The following is a 25,354-nucleotide window of genomic DNA, read 5'->3' as shown; positions in this document are numbered from 1 at the left end:
TTCAAATTATTACCGCTATAAGTGTCGGATTTGGAACCACAAGCTTACTTCTGCGAAGTTCTTTCTAATGCTAAAAAAAACAAACTATATATATATATATATATATATATATATATATATATATATATATATATAGTTTTTTTTTATATATATACAAGAATTAGTATTGCAGTTTACAATTTAGTAATGTAGTTTACAATTTTGTTTAATTTATTGTGTTATAATAAAACTACATAGTTCGTAAAAAGAAAAAAATGGCTCGTTTAAAAGTGTTAGATATCTGGCATTGCTAGGAAAACATACAATAACTCAAAAATACGCGTATTCCCAGATATGAGACCAAGGTATAAGATTAGACAGATATTATTCGTCTAAATGAGAAAGTTTGAAAGTCAAAGGCGTACGTATTTTAAATGTTGGGTAATAATGCGTAATCGTAAATACACTCTTACAATAAAAACATGTTAGATCGCGAATGAGACGACGGATTAATGATGCACTATTATAAGTGGTTGCAAAGAGTTTATCTGCCGTATTCGAACTTCAAGATATTCACATGAGACGACACGTACTAGATCCATTCTAGATACGTTATAGTTTAGATATCAACTAGTTCTCTTTTGCGGCGCAATTCGGGCAACCAATGTCACTTTTACGTTACATAGAGTAAGATATCTTATTCTCTAAATCTCTGTGAATTGGATCTCTAAGTCGTATCCTGTGGAAATCGTTCAAGCGTATCTCCAGAATGGCGCAAATGTCAAATTTGACAGGTTTGATCTTAAACATATCGTTATCGTATCTCGGTGATGTCTAAAAGATATCTAATAGATATCTATTTCAAAATCCGAATCGGGCCCTAAATCTCCACTCCAATTAAAGTTACGGGTCTCATGCATGAAAATATCATTTGATATTTTCCAGTTGGTTTCTAGTGAAATAAACTTCGCTTGAATATATTGCCAGTGATAGTGTAGTGATCACATATGAAATCCAAATGGTGGTATGGTTGTTAAACATTATCCGCTTACTCTTCACATTGTATGGACCTTTGTAGCGTCAAAGACATTCAGTCCACATGAAGAGGCTATTTATCTGATAGCATGACTAACTTTGTTTAACCTACATAATTATAGGCCTTTCATAATTAGTTTAAATAAAAACTAATCGAAAGTTTAAATTATTTATAATGGTAACATTCCATTTCCAACTGCAGCTGCAATACTGTTCATTTTACTATGGAAACGCGTCGCTGTCATTGTCAATTTCCATAGTAAAATGAACAGTATTGCAGCTGCAGTTGGAAATGGAATGTCACTCTTAGAGACACAAATCCGTACGTGGCGTCTAGGTATGACATTCAGTCGAAGTGGAGAGACGTCTTCGGCGGTCAAAGCTATTTATCAAATCATCAAACCAGCGCGAATCTAATAGCCTGACTCTAACTTTGTTTAACTCCGTACACCAATTTACCATGTTAAATTACTCGAAGCCCGGGATTCACCTGGGGACTGAGTTGCGGGATAATTTTACAGTCAATCTTAGTTTTACGTAAACTTCGATTGGCTAGCCTTAAAATCCAGTCTAACGAGCGGGAAGTTCTTTATACAATTAATCTCTTGAGATTAATTTAGTTGTTCAATGTTTTTTTAATGTTGTTAAAATTCGTTTGGATTTCTTTTACCTTTTCATGTTTACATTTCATAGGATACCTAGTACTCATTTTCCCATTTTAGATTTTATTCCATTTTCTATGTATGTGCCTTGTCTCCTGCTTATAAGTATATGTACTTAGTGTAACAAGTTCGGACTCGTTGGAGTCGTTGAAAATATGAAGCAAACTGATATTTTTTGAAATGATAATCCCTTTTTAAAACTTCCTGTAAAAATGCAGCTGTGGTTGCAATATAAATACTTTTACAAATCCGTGCATTTCGTTGTGCCAAAATTCTAAAAATCGTTTCCACGCTGCATTTAAAGGGCTCTGCAAACATTGCGAATAAATTTGGACGAGTGAAAAAGTACTACAACCAACTTCTGTGTTTACCATGTCGGTTTTACAACATAAACTGCTATGTAATTCAAAGCATTCCCTGTGAAAAATAATTAAAGCTTTGGTATTAGTAAGAAACCGAGTCTTATCATACCAGTGATCGCTCCAAGTTCTGTTTGTAAAATGTAATTTTATCTAAAGTATTAACATAAAACAAAATAGCAACTCAACCCGCGATTATTTGAAGAACTTGGCTCAGTTCTGTGAAGCTCTCAGACCTCTCATTTTAAAAGACTTTTAAGTCTTTCACACGACGGTCAAGGTTTTTTTAGAGCTTACATGTATAAAGTGTTAGGACTCTTTAAGAGTTAATGACTACGATAATATTTCGAAGGTTTTTGTGTGAATAATAATTAAAATTCTGCGCCATTGAGTATCTAAACCTTACGTCGTATCAAAACCACAACACGTTGTTAATAAATTCGGATCGGGCGTGTATATGTAAATTATACACGTGTATATGAAAATTGGCAATCCGTGCAATATCAGACATCAGACATGTCCGAACGTGATCCCGTATTTCATTTGATTCTTGGTTTGTGCTGGGATAGGGTTTATTATTTTAATATTTTAATGATTGGATAATGATTAAGATAATATTTCGAAGGTTTTTTGTGACTAATAATTAAAATTCTTCGCCATCGAGTATCTAAACCTTGCGTCGTATCAAAACCACAACACGTTTTTAAATTCGGATCGGGCGTATATATGTAAATTATATACGTGTATATGAAAATTGGCAATCCGTGCAATATCAGACATCAGACATGTCCGAACGTGATCCCGTATTTCATTTGATTATGGTTTGTGCTGGGATAGGGTTTATTATTTTAATATTTTAATGATTGGATAATGATTACGATAATATTTGGAAGGTTTTTGTGTGAATAATAATTAAAATTCTTCGCCATCGAGTATCTAAACCTTGCGTCGTATCAAAACCACAACACGTTCTTAAATTCGGATCGGGCGTATATATGTAAATTATATACGTGTATGTGTAAATTGGCAATCCGTGCAATATCAGACGTGTCCGAACGTGATCCCGCATTTCATTTGTTTCTTGGTTTGTGCTGGGATAGGATAAATTTTAGTTAGTTCCACCAGCCAACATGTGGAAACTAACTCTAAATTTGCATCAACTTACTTTGCCACTCTTATGGATAAAATACAACTTTCTCTTAAGTTTTCGAAGAATTAAGAGGTTTCAACAAGCTTTTTATATAACAATATATTATTATAAGTAAATCGTTTTTCACCAAACCGTAGTTTAGGGTTTAATTCACAGACTATTTTTTTCCAACATATTTTGTTAGTTAGAAATAAATATTAAGTTGAAAAGTGAATTTGCATGTACAGTCAGCAGTCAATTATCTTGACGCGACTTAATTGTTAAGAGAATAAGAGCGTGTCAAGGTAATTAATAAAGAACACCTCGCCCGCTTAGCAACTTCTGCTGCTGACTGTACAAAACTTCATAGACAAAAACCACAGTTATTTACCCACAACTCTTTAATTTAGCCACTAACGCTCAGCCAAATGCACTGAAACATTAAACCTTCCTTTTCATAGCACTCTTACTTACACGGCTATAAATTAAAAAGTTGTTTCGCAGCGCGCGAAACCACTGCAGCAACTTTATTTATGCCCTGGACGGGTTAATTGAACCGGTGTTGTTAATTGTTTTTTAACCGACTTTAATATTTAAGAGGGTGTTTTCAACTTTTTTTTTTTAGAGCACCGCACAAAACTGTTCGCTGTTCGCGGTGCTCTAATGGAATCACTTCGGTCTTGCAAATCGGTTAAATGCGTTTTTCTCACAGACCGTTTGATGTAGGTACCTATTTTTTTTTTAGGGTTCCGTACCCAAAGGGTAAAACGGGACCCTATTACTAAGACTTTGCTGTCCGTCCGTCCGTCCGTCCGTCCGTCCGTCTGTCACCAGGCTGTATCTCACGAACCGTGATAGCTAGACAGTTGAAATTTTCACAGATGATGTATTTCTGTTGCCGCTATAACAACAAATACTAAAAACAGAATAAAATAATGATTTAAATGGGGCTCCCATACAACAAACGTGATTTTTGACCAAAGTTAAGCAACGTCGGGAGGGGTCAGTACTTGGATGGGTGACCGTTTTTTTTTTTGCTTTTTTTTTGTTTTTTTTTTGCATTATGGTACGGAACCCTTCGTGCGCGAGTCCAACTCGCACTTGCCCGGTTTTTTGTATTGTTTCCAACCCGCTTTGGACCAGCGTGGGAGTAGAGACAAATCCTTCTTGTGCTTTAGGAGGCTTGTGCTCAGCAGTGACACGTATAGACTTATTTATAATAGGTACCGTAAAGTCGGGTTACTTTAGCCCTAGGGGGTAACTTTGGCCATTGAGATTTACTCGGTCTAGGTTTATATTATTGCACTATAATTATGGAGATATGCCATGAGGTTGATTTTAGCTAACCTTTGGCGTTTTTATGTTTTTATTAGACACTTTTAAATGACGTTTTCATATGGATCAAAGTTACCCTCCATTGGGCCAAAGTAACCCGTATTTACGGTACTTGTATTTATAAGAACATTTTGGAAACCGCCCACACTGCTTTTACCCTTTGACAATCAGACAACTGGCGGGCGCGGTTACATCCCTAAGTATATCAACCTTCGGGCTATCTGATAAGAACCACTACCACCAGTTTTGACATTAACAGATACTCGCGTCTAAGTATCTTACTTTCTATGCATCTCGCTCGTACTCGCATATTAGTGCAAGCGAGATATATAGGTAGGTACAGAAAGTAATTTACGTAGACGCGAGCGTATCTGTCAACTAGCTGTTGCTAGGTGTTGTTGTTGTTGTTGTTGTTGTTGTTGTTGTGTTGTTGCGGTGAAGCGCCGTTCACGATAGGCGTGGCGTTATAAGGGTTAAGAGTATCTCCCATGTTTTGTATAGTTTGTGTACTACAACCACACAATATACTTGCACTTTACATATAATGTACATTCGTCATCAGATACACGGTGTAACATGAGGAAACCGAATAATTTTAACCACGCATTTCTGAGGTCAAAAGAAGTAAAAAATGTAATATGAGTTTAGGTCAATTTCGCCAAAAAAAAATTTTTTTTTTTTTTTTTTTATTATGCATGGGTTTACTCATGGCCACAGACTAGCCGAGGCGTAGACGTGGCCTACGATGGAGCGAGCTCGCCCAGAAGGTGCCTGTTCACTCTTGATTTGAAGGTTGCCGGGTTATAAGAGCACGGAAATATAGACGCCGGCAAGGAATTCCATTCCTTGGCAGTGCGCATAAGGAAAGTAGAAGCAAAGCGCTTAGTGCGAATTGGCGGAATATCTACCAAGTAAGGATGGAAACCGGCCGTGCGTCTAAAAGTCCGATGGTAGAATGGGGACGGTGGAATGAGCTCGTGTAGCTCTTGGGCACACTCCCCGAAGTGCAACCTGTAGAATACCGACAGGCTGGCGACTTTCCGCCGATGGGCCAAAGTCTGAAGCTTAGCCGTTAGCTTCTTGTCGCCAATCATCCTCCTGGCTCTGCGCTCCACTGAGTCCAAAGCGGCGAGTTGGTATTTAGCTGAGCCATCCCACAGGTGGCTGCAATACTCCATACACGACCGGACTTGAGCTTTGTAAAGTGTTAGAGTGTGTGTGTGTTTATTTTTGTTTTGTTTTTTGTCAATTTTTTGAATGTATTTGGACATAAAAAACAAATTTTATCGATAAACTTGTCACTTAAAACTGATTTTTACATTTTTTTTTCGTAGAACCTACTTTTTGCAAAGTGTTACTTGTCACTTTTTGACATCTATCAATAAGGATATTTAGATTACGTCCCATAGCATCAACATCACCATCAAAAAGGCCTTTTACACTATGTAACAATAAAAACTTGTTTAATTTTTAATTAATAATATCTCTGAAACTAGGCGAATATCAAAAAAGTTTATAGGACATTTTTGTCTCTAAATATGATCAGGAATACGCTGTTAAAATTATTCGGTTTACTCATGTTACACCGTGTATATCGGAGCGGCCAAGGTGTTCACAATATCTGTACAAGCACTCTAACGCCTTGACAATAGAGGCGTGCTCAGATATTTGTGAGCACCTTGGCCGCTCCGATATATATGATAGCGACTGTACATACATATGTATATGCTCAGTAATGAAGTGCACATGTGCATTTTATGGTGCATAAAGACGTTAAAGCCAATGAATGTCGCCATTCGCGTAACGAATGGGTTTCTGTGTAATTTCGACCACTTGACGAAGTTGACTCGAGCAGGCCAGTTGGAAATGCGCGGCGAATCATTTGGTAGTGCACCAGCGGGTCATCGTTTTATGGCTCCTCTTCACGTTGGGCCAACGCCAACGCCAACGAGGGACGCATTTATGCGTTAGAGGGAGCAAGTGATATTGCTATCTCATTCTACCGCATGGCTGCGTCCCTCGTTGGCGTTGGCGTTGGCCCAACGTGAAGAGGAGCCTTTAGCTGCATGCACACATTTACCAAAAATACGCTAATCGCTAATCACTTGCCATCAGTGCCCTATCCCACAAAACTTTACAAGTGTACAATTCGACAAAATTGTTAAATTGTAAACAAAAAAATGTACCACAATACTTACAAATATATTCATTACAAGTCTGCAGTATACAAATATGTAATTTTTGCTAAAGCGTATCACAAAGAATAAAGGTATGTCACGACAGCTACATAATTGTAGAATTATTGATTTGTAAATATACGAGCGAAAAATTGTAATGTTACAACTACAAATATGTAATAATTTATTTTGCTTCTTTAATGTTGAAGATAGTTTCACTTTATACGCAATACGCAAGAATTACATCAATTATATTTATATAGTGATCTTGATCTATCTACGAGCATTTACATACTAACTGACATTACAATGGATTTGCAAGCTAAACTGACCATTATATTATAAACCTCATAAATGAAAACAAAAACATTAGTAAATTTAGTGATAAATTGACGCACACTATGTAAAACAAATGAAAGGAAAAAGCGCAAAATTTAAATGATTTAGGAATAATGGAGAAAGATTGGAAATACTTAAGGGACACTATGTGGCAAAATTGGAAAAGGCGTACGGAGATAAGCTCAATTTGAGTATATGCATTTTTTTGTCCAGTATATGATTATGAGTATGTCCTAAATTAAATTAAAGCTAAGTAAAATTGGGCTTATATATGTATGAAGGTATATATGAAATTCATGACACCTAGGATCACTATCACTGCTACTTGAACTAAATATTTCGTGGTAGGTATATATACAAAGGGTTGGAATCGCTAAAAATGATAAAGATACTACTGCAATTACTAGTATTCGTATAGTAGCAATTGTAGCAAGAGGGTGCGACACACGTTTAGAGAATTGTTAAATTGTAGGTACAATTCTACATATATGTATAATTATTACTAAAATTTAATGTAGCACAAAACAATTGTCAGCTACAAATTAGTACATTTTCCGGAAAAGATATGTAGCGTATGTAAAGTTTTGTGATACAACAAATTGTAGACTTGTGATACAATTTACATATTTGTAAGAATTTTCCACTACAAATTTGTTACTTGTGGTACGCACATTTGTATTATTACAAACTTGTAACTTGACACTTGTAAAATTGTAATTGTAAGTTTTGTGGGATAGGCCACAGGTGATCCGTCTGTTTATTTGCCTCCTATATCATGAAAAAAATACGGGTCTCTATTGTTTCCCAAATAGTTCTAAGTCATAATGTATTGTTTGTCCGAATTTTCGTTAGTCATAATTGGTTTTTCTCAGAAACGCGTAGCTTTTCAGGATTGGCATAAAACAAACCTAACCTAACCTAACCTTTCTACAGAATAACCTTACGAAAATCCTGAAAAGCTAACGGTTTCAGTTTTATGACTAACGAAAATATGACAAAAAATACATTATGAGTAAAAACTTTATGGGATACAAAGGGACCCCAAAAAATACATTTAGTGGTAGGTATAGTGTCATGCAATCATTGTAACCACCGCTTTCGGTTGGAGACCGCCGGACGGAAGCCGTGGCCACGGGCGCCTTGAACACTCTTGGCAGCGGTCCGTCATAAGTGAGCTACGAGCGGTCGGGTTGAGCTGGAGGAGCATTCCACGGGCTTTCCCGTACAAACGCATTTTATTTCCTGTGTTGCGACTTTCTTCTCGGCATTTAAAGCAGGCGATTATTTTTCTGTGCATATTTTTGATCATTTTTCATAGAAAAGGAAACTCATTATACCTTTAAATCTTCAGAAACTTCGCGTTTGTACGGGACAACGGTAGAGAATTTCATGGAATGCTCCTGGAGCGAGGCCAGAGGGGTTGCTGAAGATAGGAGGTTTGCTCATGCAATCGCCAATAGAACACGCAGACTGAACTGGACACGCGTTCGCACTTGCGATGGGACGTTACTTTACGCTGGTGTATCCTAGAGCTCTATTAACCAGCGCACGCGCAACGAATTGCAATTGACGGCCGGCTACGGTAATAACTATGTCTAGCTTTTAGAGCTTCCTAAACGATTAACGCACTTGCTTGCTTTTAAGGTACCTACCCTTTCCACGTGTACAGTCGCCATCAGATATATCGGAGCGGCCGAGGTGCTCAAAAATATCTAAACACGCACGCCTTGACTTGACATTCGATAGGTATATCCGATGGCGACTGTACGTCACACAATATTTTTCAAAAATATAAATATATGTTGTGTAATATGTATGCACACCCGCTCACGCTCTGGAGGCGAATTTGTATTGTAATAACAGGTTATGAACTGGACCCGGGTATGTCCTTAAACTACGTCCAAGACCACCGGTGGACGGGCAGCAGCGTCCCTCAAATTCGGTGTACTCGACTGCGATCGCCAACCCGCCTGCCAAGCGTGGCGATTATGGCATTCACCCTCCATAAGGGGGAGGCCTAGCTATGTTCAGCAGTGGACGTCTTATGGCTGAGATGATGATGATAAACAGGTTATGAGTATGATCTGGATTTGTTATGAAAATGATTTTTCAGTGTCAAAATTTAGGTACGTTCCTGATTGAAGAAATTTCACACACACTAACAGATCATATCCATTACAAAGCCAGATCAAATTCACAACCTGTATGTACAATCAGAATACGCTTCCCTGTCTCGACGGCATGAAACTCGCGGTTGATGCCCAGCCAATAAACGTGTGCATTATCGCGGTCATAGTCATAACACATGTTTACACACTATGCGTTTACACACTGTTCTACAACCGGAGAAAATAGACATGTCAAGGTGGTTCATTTAGTAGGTACTCTACTTAAAAGTAAATGGAGGGTGCGGTGAAAATATTCGCCGCATTAGGGTAGGGTTTGGTAGCTTAGTTGGAAGAAAGATGCATCTAATCCTCAATCAAAAGCTACGATTTAATTCTACTACCCTAAGTTTAAATGATTTTAAAGCTAATAAATAATTATGTAGCATTTATAAAAGTGGACATCACAGTTAAATTGAAAGGGTGAGAAGTTCCATTTCCATTTATGAAACAACCACCGTAAGTCAAAACGGTTTAAACTAAATCGCTTTCGAAATGTCCACTACTCTCCCAAGTTCATTCATCTCTTACAAATTTGAACTCTATCCAGCCAAGATTAAAGTTGATTTTCCAAACACGAGAAAGTGTGATACGAGCTTGGCGAATCACGCCACTGGAATTTCAAACGCCTACCAAATTAAAATGCCTACGCAGCGGTACTACTGAATCTCGTTTCGACGTGCAGTCGTTTTAACATGCATGCGCTCTGAAAATGCCTCTTTATGAATCTACAAAGACACATAATGTACCGGTTTTCTCCACGTGTACACAAAGTAAGTGAGCTTTGCTGCAGGCGTGGCACGTGACGTGCGTTCGAAGCTTGAATGTTCTCAATGAAAAACGGATTTATATACGTAGTTCCTACGAGTTAAACGGTCGTACGTAGTTAAACGGTTTCTTTTTGGGTAATGCAGTACTGTAAAATCGGGTTATGTGACCCTTTCATTATGATTTTACATATTTCCTAATTTTTCTGATGTTGAGATGCTGAGATCGAATAATGTTCGTGTTACAAAAATACCTTGGTTCAAATGTACCTACTACTATCAAATATTCCTATATCATATTATTTATTTGAGACATATTTTTTTAATTCTAGTCATTTTATAAGATGGAAAAGAAAAGGCATCGTGAGAATTTTAATTGTTATTTTTTCTCTGCCCGGTGTTCGTTAACATCCTGACTTGGAATCATTACGATACGCGGCGGGCAAAAGTTCCCCGATATCTGAATGCAACGAGTATGATAACTAAATGACATCATTTAGATGTCAAATGCACGTTCGAATTGGAATCCTTTTCGAATCTATAAAATCAAAAATCAACAAAGTATAAGCAAATAGTATCCATCTGAAAAAGACTGTAATGGATACTTGCCTCCTACCTTGCCTAACGTATGCTTGCCAGACGTGGGTACATACAACCAACATACAGTCTAAAATAACAACTTGCCAAAGAGCTATGGAGCGGAGCATTTTAAAATTAAAGAAAATTGATAAAGTAAACAGTAAAATAATCAGAAAGAAAACTAAAGTAACTGACGCACTCACTCACGCTCTAAGAACGAAATGGCAATGGGCAGGGCACATTTCACGCGTCACAGACGACAGATGGACTCTAAAAACCACCCAGTGGAAAGGCCCAGCAAGCAAAAGGAAAAGGGGTAAGCCAAAAACACGTTGGTCTGACGACTTACGAAAAATAGCAGGGGAAAATTGGATGCTACTAGGAAGGGACAGGAAACGCTGGAAGGATATGGAGGAGGCCTTCACCCATAAGGGATCCACATAAAACAAACATGAAATAAACATACCATATTATAAAAATAACGAAATGTAAAATTTTATGTAGAAATAAAAGGCTATAATAATATTGAATTTCAAAAAGGAATTTAGAATTTGTATGGTGCCAGAAATAGTATGAAGGTCGATAGTGTAACGCTTCGTTACACGCACCGTTACACTACCGGGGTCGCCCTGGAAGGGAAAATCCTGGGGCTTATGGCCAAAGGATTTTTCCGTAATGTAAATATAATGTAATGAATATGGGCATGAGTGATAAATTTAGAAGGTGGGGATGTTATATACAATGTTTATCATACAAGAGAGGCGATTTAAACATGCATACCAAAGGTCATTCATACATCATCTTATAAAATTTTGGTTAATTGTTTAACCAAAATAAGTTTCAATAGAGTACTCCTTTAAGTAGAGGACGTACTCATTAAATCGCTCTCCATTAGTATTAAGGCTTATTAATCAGTAACCACCCGCTGAATATTAATGAATCTAAATATAATATCTACAATAATGTGTACCTACAAAGAGTACGATTGTTGAAATTTATTCAACAAAATAATGCCGTATGGAATGTAGGATTACTACAAAATATCATAAGATAATTCCTTAATGGAATTAATAAATGTACTGTACGGTACGTATGTACCTAAGTACGTAAATATGAACGTTATGTCAAGGGAAGAAATATATAAATAAGTATTGTTCTAACTCTGGTAGAGTTAGCTTTGAATAACGTTATATGAACGTAATATAACGTTATATAAATTAAATAGTATAAATGAACGTATAAATTCGTACTAAGTAGGTATGTACGAAATGTAATGAGTTCGAAATGTATAATGGGGATGAGATATAATTATAAATGTATAACATTATATACAATATTTTACAAGTTAGGAGCTTAGGAGAAAAGTAGCTAAGTTTGAGCCAAATAAGAATCTAATTAAGGAAAAACAGTATATTATTTATTTTAGAATTTTGGGGAGAGGTTTAAGGTCTCTAATATGCCATCGTCCGAGCATTTTGCCGGACATGTCTTGTAGGACATATACTAAGGGTGATATTTTTTTTAGGATAGAACATTTAATAAACTTGGGTGCAAGTTTAGCAGAATAGTGTTTAGGAGAATTACTAATTGCGTAATTTCGTTTCCAGACGATGTCATTTTCGTTGAATTCGAAATGTTGGTGATGTTTATTATACGATGAAGAATTGGTTTGGTGTGCTCTCCAAAGACGGGCTTGTACTTCGGAGAAGACAGGCTGGAGAAGACCAAGATTATCAGCGTATTCGTCTCTGGGCGCGAATATAATATCATCTGTGAGATCAGATTTATCGTATGCTGATCCACATGTGACTAATTCGCGACCAAATACAAGGAAAGAAGGAGTATAATTTGTTGTTTCATTTACGGAAGTATTAATAGCAAATTGTATCTTATGTAGGTTGATATCCCAATTCCTGTGGTCATCCTGTATGAATGAGGATATTGCTGTGGTAACAACTTTATTATATCTCTCCACGGGATTTGGTTGGGCGCATTTAATTGCGCAATAGTGTATTTTTGGGATCTGATAGGAGTGGAATAAATCCGTTGTCTCTTGACTAACGAATTGAGGACCATGGTCAAGAATTATGGTCTGTGGGATTCCGTACACTAGGAAAACTAGGTTTTCTAGAATATGAACGATTACTGATGACGTAGCACGTTTAATCGCAAAGAGGAGGCAGTATTTTGAAAAACAGCAAGTAACGACAAAGATGAATCTGTTGTGTTTTAGTGTAGTAGGCAAAGGGCCGATCAAATCTATTGAAATGCATTGAAAGGGTCGAGAGCATTGCTTAGGTTTACCCATTAGGCCAAGTTTTAGTTGGGTTTGGTGTTTGCAAGCTAAGCAAGTCTCGCATTTGGCAATAAAATTTGAAATATCTTTGTACATTCCTGGCCAAAAATATTTCAATTTAACTTTATTGTATGTTTTAAATGTTCCGAAATGAGCGCAAGTTGGGGTGGAATGATTTTCTGTGATAATGGGTATTCTGTACTCTAGTGGGATAACTTCTTTCCAATTATACTCAGATTGGAGTAACGAAGGGGTTTTTGAGTATCGGTATAATTTATTATTATGTATTATGTAATCTGGAGTGGTGTTGGGGTTAGAACTGCATTTAGCGTAGATATTATTATACCAGTCGTCATTGGTATTAGAACTATTGTAGTTAATAACGTCTACTGAAGGTAAGCGTGATAAAGCGTCAGGGATTAGATGATCTTTACCACGTTTATGTTTAATTTCGAAGTTAAATGTAGATAGACGAATACTCCAGCGGGCTAGACGTCCGGTTGGATTATCTAGATGGAGAAACCATTGTAATGCGGAATGGTCTGTGTAGATTGTGAACTTTAAGCCGTTGTCAAGATAGCAACGCCAATGTTCTAGGGCTAGTAAGACACTTAAGAGTTCTCTTTCTGTAATTGAGTAATTTCTTTGGGGACCAGTTAGGGATTTGCTCATATAAGCAATGGGTTTCTCAACGCCATCAAATTCTTGGGTCAGCATGGCACCGATGCCGAAGCTGGATGCATCACAGTGGACTGCGAAGGGTTTTGAGAAGTCTGGGCAAGCAAGAACAGGGGTAGAGACTAGAGCTTCTTTAATGGATTTAAAGGCATTGTCTTCTAGTGATGTCCATTTAAATGGTGGTGCTTTTTTGGAAGTGGAGGTAAGTTTAGTTAGTGGTGCAACCTTTGTGCTGAAATCGGGGATAAAGCGTCTATACCAACTTGCTGTACCTAGGAACTTTTTAACTTCTCGAGGAGTTGTGGGAGGTGGGATGTTAAGTATTGCCTTAACCTTGTCAGGATCTGTTTGAAAGCCGTGTTCATTAACTATGTAACCAAGATATTTAAGTTCTTTTTTGAAAAATGAACACTTGGGGAAGTTTATAGTAATGTTGGCTTGTAGTAGCCTTTGGTAAACTTTATTAAGTAAAGTGATGTGTTCATCGAAAGTATTACTTATGATGATAATATCATCTAAGTAGGTAAATACTGAGTTATCAAGGTTTTCAGAAGGGAATAACGCATCCATAAAGCGTTGTTGGGTAGCAGGGGCATTAGTCAATCCAAAAGGCATTACGCGAAACATGTACATGCCTTTTGAGGGTACATGGAAACTAGTTTTAGGTCTATCAGAAGGGCGTAGGGGTATTTCCCAAAATGCTTTTGCTATGTCTATCGATGATAGATATTTAGCATTTTTTAGATTATCTATAATGTCAGAAATGAGTGGGAGTTTGTAGGCATCTTTGCGCGTAATCGAATTTAGTTTACGGCTGTCGATGCAAAAACGCCACGTTCCATCTTTTTTAGGAGTTATTATGACAGGGTTTAGCCATGGGCTTTCACAGGGTTCGATAACATTAAGCTTTAGCATTTCATCAACTTCTTTGCATAAAGCTTTTTGTTTCTCTGGAGAAAGCCTATAGCATCGCTGTTTGATTGGTGGATGGTCACCGGTATCTATGTGATGTTCAATGAGGTGGGTTCGTCCTAAGGGTTTGGTTTCTGTTGAAATATTTTTAAATTTTTCAATAATAGTATCTGAAATTAACTGTTGAGTTTCAGAAAGGTTGTCATAATTAGTGATGTGTTGGTCGCAGGTGGAAATAACTAGGGTATCTATATGTTTATCAGAATATGACGTTATGTCAGGTAATATGTGGGGAGCTATATTGAATTTTCTCCAAAAATTTGTGCCTAGAATCAAGGGTTGCTTTATAGTAGGGATAACATGAGCGGTAATAATAGCCACAATATTTTTGTACGAAATTGGTAGTTGAATTGTACCAATAGAGTATATAGGGTAGCCGTCGGCTACAGAGCCTACGACTTTATGGTCGTAATTTATGGTAAAATTGTGGGATAAGAGAATTTTATGGGAATTATTTCCGAGAATAGTTAAAGCACTGCCACTGTCTAAGAGGCCACATAAAGTTAAATTATTTGTCTGGATGTTGACATAAGGTCGTTCATCGTATGGATCTTGAGTGAAAAGTGCTGATGTAGTATTGTATGATGACATAAATAATTTAATGGTATCTAACCATTGGTTCCATTCTGTAGCAGTAGTTTTATTTAAGTTACTTTTCTCCTTTATGCGTTTTTTTGGAAATTTATGGCAAACTATACATTTTGCAAAAGTGACATTTTGTTTGCCACAGCGGAAGCATACTATATTTTTACTTGTACAAATATCTAAAGAATGATCGTTTGTTCTGCAACGCGGACAGGAGTAACGTAACGTAGAAGGTGGTGCTGTTACAGTATGGACCGGTTTATTAAATGGGAATGGTGGTATATACGGTTGGGAAGGGGGGGTATGGTTAGAATCTTGTTGAATGTTGGTATAGTTGCTAGAGCTATAAGTAGAGGTAGTATTACAGCTTTCGTACCATTTGCACGATTGGAATAATGTGTCTATAGACGTAACATCTGTAGGAACTAATCTGGAACTGTAATAAGGGCTCATGTTTCTACGGAGGATATCTATTTTTTGTTTTTCAGAAAGGGGTTCATGTAATTTGGAAAAGAGGGCTTCCATGGCTGAAAAATACATTATTATTCGTTCATGTTGTTTTTGTTTACGGGAATGTATATTTTGTAGTAATACCTCATTTTCGTTGAATTCGAAATGTTGGTGATGTTTATTATACGATGAAGAATTGGTTTGGTGCGCTCTCCAAAGACGGGCTTGTACTTCGGAGAAGACAGGCTGGAGAAGACCAAGATTATCAGCGTATTCGTCTCTGGGCGCGAATATAATATCATCTGTGAGATCAGATTTACGTACTTAGGTACATACGTACCGTACAGTACATTTATTAATTCCATTAAGGAATTATCTTATGATATTTTGTAGTAATCCTACATTCCATACGGCATTATTTTGTTGAATAAATTTCAACAATCGTACTCTTTCTAGGTACACATTATTGTAGATATTATATTTAGATTCATTACTATTCAGCGGGTGGTTACTGATTAATAAGCCTTAATACTAATGGAGAGCGATTTAATGAGTACGTCCTCTACTTAAAGGAGTACTCTATTGAAACTTATTTTGGTTAAACAATTAACCAAAATTTTATAAGATGATGTATGAATGACCTTTGGTATGCATGTTTAAATCGCCTCTCTTGTATGATAAACATTGTATATAACATCCCCACCTTCTAAATTTATCACTCATACCCATATTCATTACATTATATTTACATTACGGAAAAATCCTTTGGCCATAAGCCCCAGGATTTTCCCTTCCAGGGCGACCCCGGTAGTGTAACGGTGCGTGTAACGAAGCGTTACACTATCGACCTTCATACTATTTCTGGCACCATACAAATTCTAAATTCCTTTTTGAAATTCAAATCCTATTCCAAATTCCATTCAATGATTTTTATTTTCAGTTCGATCACATACTTTGATCGATAAACATCATTTTATCTAACGGACTGTACTTCCCAAGTTTCTAAACACGACCGTTTAAGTGTGATTTTTATTAGTAAACGTAATAATTCATAAGTGCGTGCAGTTCAGTATAGTGCTCGTTTTGTGGCCCTGCACACCTTCCAGATATATATCTACATCATCACCAAGGCACATATTGTAAGTTATTTGATTTCTAACCTTCTGAATTACGAAAGTATTTTTATACATACCTATCTGTTAACACGTAACCTGTATTGTTACAGGTGCCTTTTTATTTAAATAATAAATACCCCTCATCGCTCTGGATCCTGCCTTTTCATTCCCATCATCCCTGTGAGGCTCCCCTACCTGCCCCCTCACACTGGCGTGTGAGGGGGCAGATGGGAGCCTCACCAGGATGATGGAAGGTAATCAAAGTCGGGAACCAGGGCGATGATGGGTATTTATTAATTATATAAAAAGGCACAATATGTGCCTTGGTGATGAAGTAGATATATATCTGGAAGGTGTGCAGGGCCACAAAACGAGCACTAAACTGAACTGCACGCACTTATGAATTATTACGTTTACTAATAAAAATCACACTTAAACGGTCGTGTTTAGAAACTTGGGAAGTACAGTCTGTTAGATTAAATGATGTTTATCGATCAGAGTATGTGATCGAACTGAAAATAAAAATCATTGAATGGAATTTGGAATAGGATTTGAATTTCAAAAAGGAATTTAGAATTTGTATGGTGCCAGAAATAGTATGAAGGTCGATAGTGTAACGCTTCGTTACACGCACCGTTACACTACCGGGGTCGCCCTGGAAGGGAAAATCCTGGGGCTTATGGCCAAAGGATTTTTCCGTAATGTAAATATAATGTAATGAATATGGGTATGAGTGATAAATTTAGAAGGTGGGGATGTTATATACAATGTTTATCATACAAGAGAGGCGATTTAAACATGCATACCAAAGGTCATTCATACATCATCTTATAAAATTTTGGTTAATTGTTTAACCAAAATAAGTTTCAATAGAGTACTCCTTTAAGTATAGGACGTACTCATTAAATCGCTCTCCATTAGTATTAAGGCTTATTAATCAGTAACCACCCGCTGAATATTAATGAATCTAAATATAATATCTACAATAATGTGTACCTACAAAGAGTACGATTGTTGAAATTTATTCAACAAAGTAATGCCGTATGGAATGTAGGATTACTACAAAATATCATAAGATAATTCCTTAATGGAATTAATAAATGTACTGTACGGTACGTATGTACCTAAGTACGTAAATATGAACGTTATGTCAAGGGAAGAAATATATAAATAAGTATTGTTCTAACTCTGGTAGAGTTAGCTTTGAATAACGTTATATGAACGTAATATAACGTTATATAAATTAAATAGTATAAATGAACGTATAAATTCGTACTAAGTAGGTATGTACGAAATGTAATGAGTTCGAAATGTATAATGGGGATGAGATATAATTATAAATGTATAACATTATATACAATATTTTACAAGTTAGGAGCTTAGGAGAAAAGTAGCTAAGTTTGAGCCAAATAGGAATCTAATTAAGGAAAAACAGTATATTATTTATTTTAGAATTTTGGGGAGAGGTTTAAGGTCTCTAATATGCCATCGTCCGAGCATTTTGCCGGACATGTCTTGTAGGACATATACTAAGGGTGATATTTTTTTTAGGATAGAACATTTAATAAACTTGGGTGCAAGTTTAGCAGAATAGTGTTTAGGAGAATTACTAATTGCGTAATTTCGTTTCCAGACGATGTCATTTTCGTTGAATTCGAAATGTTGGTGATGTTTATTATACGATGAAGAATTGGTTTGGTGTGCTCTCCAAAGACGGGCTTGTACTTCGGAGAAGACAGGCTGAAGAAGACCAAGATTATCAGCGTATTCGTCTCTGGGCGCGAATATAATATCATCTGTGAGATCAGATTTATCGTATGCTGATCCACATGTGACTAATTCGCGACCAAATACAAGGAAAGAAGGAGTATAATTTGTTGTTTCATTTACGGAAGTATTAATAGCAAATTGTATCTTATGTAGGTTGATATCCCAATTCCTGTGGTCATCCTGTATGAATGAGGATATTGCTGTGGTAACAACTTTATTATATCTCTCCACGGGATTTGGTTGGGCGCATTTAATTGCGCAATAGTGTATTTTTGGGATCTGATAGGAGTGGAATAAATCCGTTGTCTCTTGACTAACGAATTGAGGACCATGGTCAAGAATTATGGTCTGTGGGATTCCGTACACTAGGAAAACTAGGTTTTCTAGAATATGAACGATTACTGATGACGTAGCACGTTTAATCGCAAAGAGGAGGCAGTATTTTGAAAAACAGCAAGTAACGACAAAGATGAATCTGTTGTGTTTTAGTGTAGTAGGCAAGGGGCCGATCAAATCTATTGAAATGCATTGAAAGGGTCGAGAGCATTGCTTAGGTTTACCCATTAGGCCAAGTTTTAGTTGGGTTTGGTGTTTGCAAGCTAAGCAAGTCTCGCATTTGGCAATAAAATTTGAAATATCTTTGTACATTCCTGGCCAAAAATATTTCAATTTAACTTTATTGTATGTTTTAAATGTTCCGAAATGAGCGCAAGTTGGGGTGGAATGATTTTCTGTGATAATGGGTATTCTGTACTCTAGTGGGATAACTTCTTTCCAATTATACTCAGATTGGAGTAACGAAGGGGTTTTTGAGTATCGGTATAATTTATTATTATGTATTATGTAATCTGGAGTGGTGTTGGGGTTAGAACTGCATTTAGCGTAGATATTATTATACCAGTCGTCATTGGTATTAGAACTATTGTAGTTAATAACGTCTACTGAAGGTAAGCGTGATAAAGCGTCAGGGATTAGATGATCTTTACCACGTTTATGTTTAATTTCGAAGTTAAATGTAGATAGACGAATACTCCAGCGGGCTAGACGTCCGGTTGGATTATCTAGATGGAGAAACCATTGTAATGCGGAATGGTCTGTGTAGATTGTGAACTTTAAGCCGTTGTCAAGATAGCAACGCCAATGTTCTAGGGCTAGTAAGACACTTAAGAGTTCTCTTTCTGTAATTGAGTAATTTCTTTGGGGACCAGTTAGGGATTTGCTCATATAAGCAATGGGTTTCTCAACGCCATCAAATTCTTGGGTCAGCATGGCACCGATGCCGAAGCTGGATGCATCACAGTGGACTGCGAAGGGTTTTGAGAAGTCTGGGCAAGCAAGAACAGGGGTAGAGACTAGAGCTTCTTTAATGGATTTAAAGGCATTGTCTTCTAGTGATGTCCATTTAAATGGTGGTGCTTTTTTGGAAGTGGAGGTAAGTTTAGTTAGTGGTGCAACCTTTGTGCTGAAATCGGGGATAAAGCGTCTATACCAACTTGCTGTACCTAGGAACTTTTTAACTTCTCGAGGAGTTGTGGGAGGTGGGATGTTAAGTATTGCCTTAACCTTGTCAGGATCTGTTTGAAAGCCGTGTTCATTAACTATGTAACCAAGATATTTAAGTTCTTTTTTGAAAAATGAACACTTGGGGAAGTTTATAGTAATGTTGGCTTGTACTAGCCTTTGGTAAACTTTATTAAGTAAAGTGATGTGTTCATCGAAAGTATTACTTATGATGATAATATCATCTAAGTAGGTAAATACTGAGTTATCAAGGTTTTCAGAAGGGAATAACGCATCCATAAAGCGTTGTTGGGTAGCAGGGGCATTAGTCAATCCAAAAGGCATTACGCGAAACATGTACATGCCTTTTGAGGGTACATGGAAACTAGTTTTAGGTCTATCAGAAGGGCGTAGGGGTATTTCCCAAAATGCTTTTGCTATGTCTATCGATGATAGATATTTAGCATTTTTTAGATTATCTAAAATGTCAGAAATGAGTGGGAGTTTGTAGGCATCTTTGCGCGTAATCGAATTTAGTTTACGGCTGTCGATGCAAAAACGCCACGTTCCATCTTTTTTAGGAGTTATTATGACAGGGTTTAGCCATGGGCTTTCACAGGGTTCGATAACATTAAGCTTTAGCATTTCATCAACTTCTTTGCATAAAGCTTTTTGTTTCTCTGGAGAAAGCCTATAGCATCGCTGTTTGATTGGTGGATGGTCACCGGTATCTATGTGATGTTCAATGAGGTGGGTTCGTCCTAAGGGTTTGGTTTCTGTTGAAATATTTTTAAATTTTTCAATAATAGTATCTGAAATTAACTGTTGAGTTTCAGAAAGGTTGTCATAATTAGTGATGTGTTGGTCGCAGGTGGAAATAACTGGCGCCATCAACGTGCTCAAACCCGGACCTGATAAGACACCCACCCGCCCTACGACGCTGAGCAGCCCGTTCCAGTACCTCCGTGCCAGCACCTGCTCCTACCCAACAACCGCAACCAGCTGTTCCAGTTCTACATTTTTCCTTATTCTACCAATTTTTTTTTTATATTGTTTGTAATTGCTAGCTTTAAGATCTTTTCAAAATTCTAAAAGGTTATAGTCGACCCAACTCAAATTTTCGCAATATCTCTCGGCCTAACATCATTTTATTTAATTTTCTATTTTACAACCAACCTTTTATCTAATCCTCAACCGTTTAACCAAAATTCCCCCCTTAAATAACCAATTACATATACATAATCACAGATCTATCATCATTCATCATCTTATACCAATTTATCTATATCTATTTTCTAATCCCTATTATGCCAGCGTCCTACGCTTTTTGTCGCGCCACGTAACAAAACTCTTAACATAAGTGATTACACAAAACATCTATCACATACAATTACACAATCCAAGATTTCCACTGAAATCTCACAAATTGGTTTCAATCCTAAGTGTTTTTAAAACTCCTTGGAGTCACTGAAGTGCGAACCAATCCTGACTTACGGCAGTACTGTTGGAGATAATCCGATAGCTTATCCTTCACCCGATTAAATAAATATACACAACTAAGCCTAATATCACAATAAACTTCTCCTTTCGATTCAATAAAAAATAAAATTTAATAACTACATATTTTATTTATATTGATAACATCAATTATTCTCTTCGTAATAGGTATCCACTTTAATAAACAATGAATCCAGCACTATTAAATAAACCTGAACTCATCTATGAGCTCAAACTCAGGAACATTCAGTTCCCAGCCACCGCGCAGGCTGATGATTTAAGACAGCTCCTCACTCCAAATTTATTCGCGGACCCGTGTTCGAATCTCTCCAGCCCATATGATCTTGAACAGGATATCACCGAAATTAGCAGATGCCTCACAATAGTTTCTTCTCAGCTACAGCTTGCGACCACCAACCAAGCGAAGCACGATAGAATAGCGGTTTTCTTATTTCATTTATATAACAGAATAGAACGTCTCCATATTACCACACTGGCCACCTCATTGAACATCACATAGATACCGGTGACCATCCACCAATCAAACAGCGATGCTATAGGCTTTCTCCAGAGAAACAAAAAGCTTTATGCAAAGAAGTTGATGAAATGCTAAAGCTTAATGTTATCGAACCCTGTGAAAGCCCATGGCTAAACCCTGTCATAATAACTCCTAAAAAAGATGGAACGTGGCGTTTTTGCATCGACAGCCGTAAACTAAATTCGATTACGCGCAAAGATGCCTACAAACTCCCACTCATTTCTGACATTTTAGATAATCTAAAAAATGCTAAATATCTATCATCGATAGACATAGCAAAAGCATTTTGGGAAATACCCCTACGCCCTTCTGATAGACCTAAAACTAGTTTCCATGTACCCTCAAAAGGCATGTACATGTTTCGCGTAATGCCTTTTGGATTGACTAATGCCCCTGCTACCCAACAACGCTTTATGGATGCGTTATTCCCTTCTGAAAACCTTGATAACTCAGTATTTACCTACTTAGATGATATTATCATCATAAGTAATACTTTCGATGAACACATCACTTTACTTAATAAAGTTTACCAAAGGCTAGTACAAGCCAACATTACTATAAACTTCCCCAAGTGTTCATTTTTCAAAAAAGAACTTAAATATCTTGGTTACATTGTTAATGAACACGGCTTTCAAACAGATCCTGACAAGGTTAAGGCAATACTTAATATCCCACCTCCCACAACTCCTCGAGAAGTTAAAAAGTTCCTAGGTACAGCAAGTTGGTATAGACGCTTTATCCCCGATTTCAGCACAAAGGTTGCACTACTAACTAAACTTACCTCCACTTCCAAAAAAGCACCACCATTTAAATGGACATCACTAGAAGACAATGCCTTCAAATCCATTAAAGAAGCTCTAGTCTCTACCCCTGTTCTTGCTTGCCCAGACTTCTCAAAACCCTTCGCAGTCCACTGTGATGCATCCAGCTTCGGCATCGGTGCCATGCTGACCCAAGAATTTGATGGCGTTGAGAAACCCATTGCTTATATGAGCAAATCCCTAACTGGTCCCCAAAGAAATTACTCAATTACAGAAAGAGAACTCTTAAGTGTCTTACTAGCCCTAGAACATTGGCGTTGCTATCTTGACAACGGCTTAAAGTTCACAATCTACACAGACCATTCCGCATTACAATGGTTTCTCCATCTAGATAATCCAACCGGACGTCTAGCCCGCTGGAGTATTCGTCTATCTACATTTAACTTCGAAATTAAACATAAACGTGGTAAAGATCATCTAATCCCTGACGCTTTATCACGCTTACCTTCAGTAGACGTTATTAACTACAATAGTTCTAATACCAATGACGACTGGTATAATAATATCTACGCTAAATGCAGTTCTAACCCCAACACCACTCCAGATTACATAATACATAATAATAAATTATACCGATACTCAAAAACCCCTTCGTTACTCCAATCTGAGTATAATTGGAAAGAAGTTATCCCACTAGAGTACAGATTACCCATTATCACAGAAAATCATTCCACCCCAACTTGCGCTCATTTCGGAACATTTAAAACATATAATAAAGTTAAATTGAAATATTTTTGGCCAGGAATGTACAAAGATATTTCAAATTTTATTGCCAAATGCGAGACTTGCTTAGCTTGCAAACACCAAACCCAACTAAAACTTGGCCTAATGGGTAAACCTAAGCAATGCTCTCGACCCTTTCAATGCATTTCAATAGATTTGATCGGCCCCTTGCCTACTACACTAAAACACAACAGATTCATCTTTGTCGTTACTTGCTGTTTTTCAAAATACTGCCTCCTCTTTGCGATTAAACGTGCTACGTCATCAGTAATCGTTCATATTCTAGAAAACCTAGTTTTCCTAGTGTACGGAATCCCACAGACCATAATTCTTGACCATGGTCCTCAATTCGTTAGTCAAGAGACAACGGATTTATTCCACTCCTATCAGATCCCAAAAATACACTATTGCGCAATTAAATGCGCCCAACCAAATCCCGTGGAGAGATATAATAAAGTTGTTACCACAGCAATATCCTCATTCATACAGGATGACCACAGGAATTGGGATATCAACCTACATAAGATACAATTTGCTATTAATACTTCCGTAAATGAAACAACAAATTATACTCCTTCTTTCCTTGTATTTGGTCGCGAATTAGTCACATGTGGATCAGCATACGATAAATCTGATCTCACAGATGATATTATATTCGCGCCCAGAGACGAATACGCTGATAATCTTGGTCTTCTCCAGCCTGTCTTCTCCGAAGTACAAGCCCGTCTTTGGAGAGCGCACCAAACCAATTCTTCATCGTATAATAAACATCACCAACATTTCGAATTCAACGAAAATGACATCGTCTGGAAACGAAATTACGCAATTAGTAATTCTCCTAAACACTATTCTGCTAAACTTGCACCCAAGTTTATTAAATGTTCTATCCTAAAAAAAATATCACCCTTAGTATATGTCCTACAAGACATGTCCGGCAAAATGCTCGGACGATGGCATATTAGAGACCTTAAACCTCTCCCCAAAATTCTAAAATAAATAATATACTGTTTTTCCTTAATTAGATTCTTATTTGGCTCAAACTTAGCTACTTTTCTCCTAAGCTCCTAACTTGTAAAATATTGTATATAATGTTATACATTTATAATTATATCTCATCCCCATTATACATTTCGGACCCATTACATTTCGTACATACCTACTTAGTACGAATTTATACGTTCATTTATACTATTTAATTTATATAACGTTATATTACGTTCATATAACGTTATTCAAAGCTAACTCTACCAGAGTTAGAACAATACTTATTTATATATTTCTTCCCTTGACATAACGTTCATATTTACGTACTTAGGTACATACGTACCGTACAGTACATTTATTAATTCCATTAAGGAATTATCTTATGATATTTTGTAGTAATCCTACATTCCATACGGCATTATTTTGTTGAATAAATTTCAACAATCGTACTCTTTCTAGGTACACATTATTGTAGATATTATATTTAGATTCATTACTATTCAGCGGGTGGTTACTGATTAATAAGCCTTAATACTAATGGAGAGCGATTTAATGAGTACGTCCTCTACTTAAAGGAGTACTCTATTGAAACTTATTTTGGTTAAACAATTAACCAAAATTTTATAAGATGATGTATGAATGACCTTTGGTATGCATGTTTAAATCGCCTCTCTTGTATGATAAACATTGTATATAACATCCCCACCTTCTAAATTTATCACTCATACCCATATTCATTACATTATATTTACATTACGGAAAAATCCTTTGGCCATAAGCCCCAGGATTTTCCCTTCCAGGGCGACCCCGGTAGTGTAACGGTGCGTGTAACGAAGCGTTACACTATCGACCTTCATACTATTTCTGGCACCATACAAATTCTAAATTCCTTTTTGAAA

The 25,354-nt window shown here is 36.9% G+C and overlaps 2 protein-coding genes across 3 annotated transcripts in view; one reads left to right on the top strand and one right to left on the bottom strand.

The window, feature by feature from the left end:
• Window positions 1-25,354, bottom strand: part of LOC134670014 (calmodulin-like) — a 331,833-nt gene that overhangs the window by 56,530 nt on the left and 249,949 nt on the right. The window lies entirely within an intron of this gene.
• Window positions 1-25,354, top strand: part of LOC134670020 (troponin C-like) — a 67,702-nt gene that overhangs the window by 985 nt on the left and 41,363 nt on the right. The gene's annotated exons all lie outside the window — the stretch shown is intronic.

This window comes from Cydia fagiglandana, chromosome 13, assembly GCF_963556715.1.
Source record: "Cydia fagiglandana chromosome 13, ilCydFagi1.1, whole genome shotgun sequence".
Lineage (NCBI taxonomy): Eukaryota > Metazoa > Arthropoda > Insecta > Lepidoptera > Tortricidae > Cydia > Cydia fagiglandana.
This window is presented reverse-complemented; position numbering and strand designations above follow the sequence as displayed.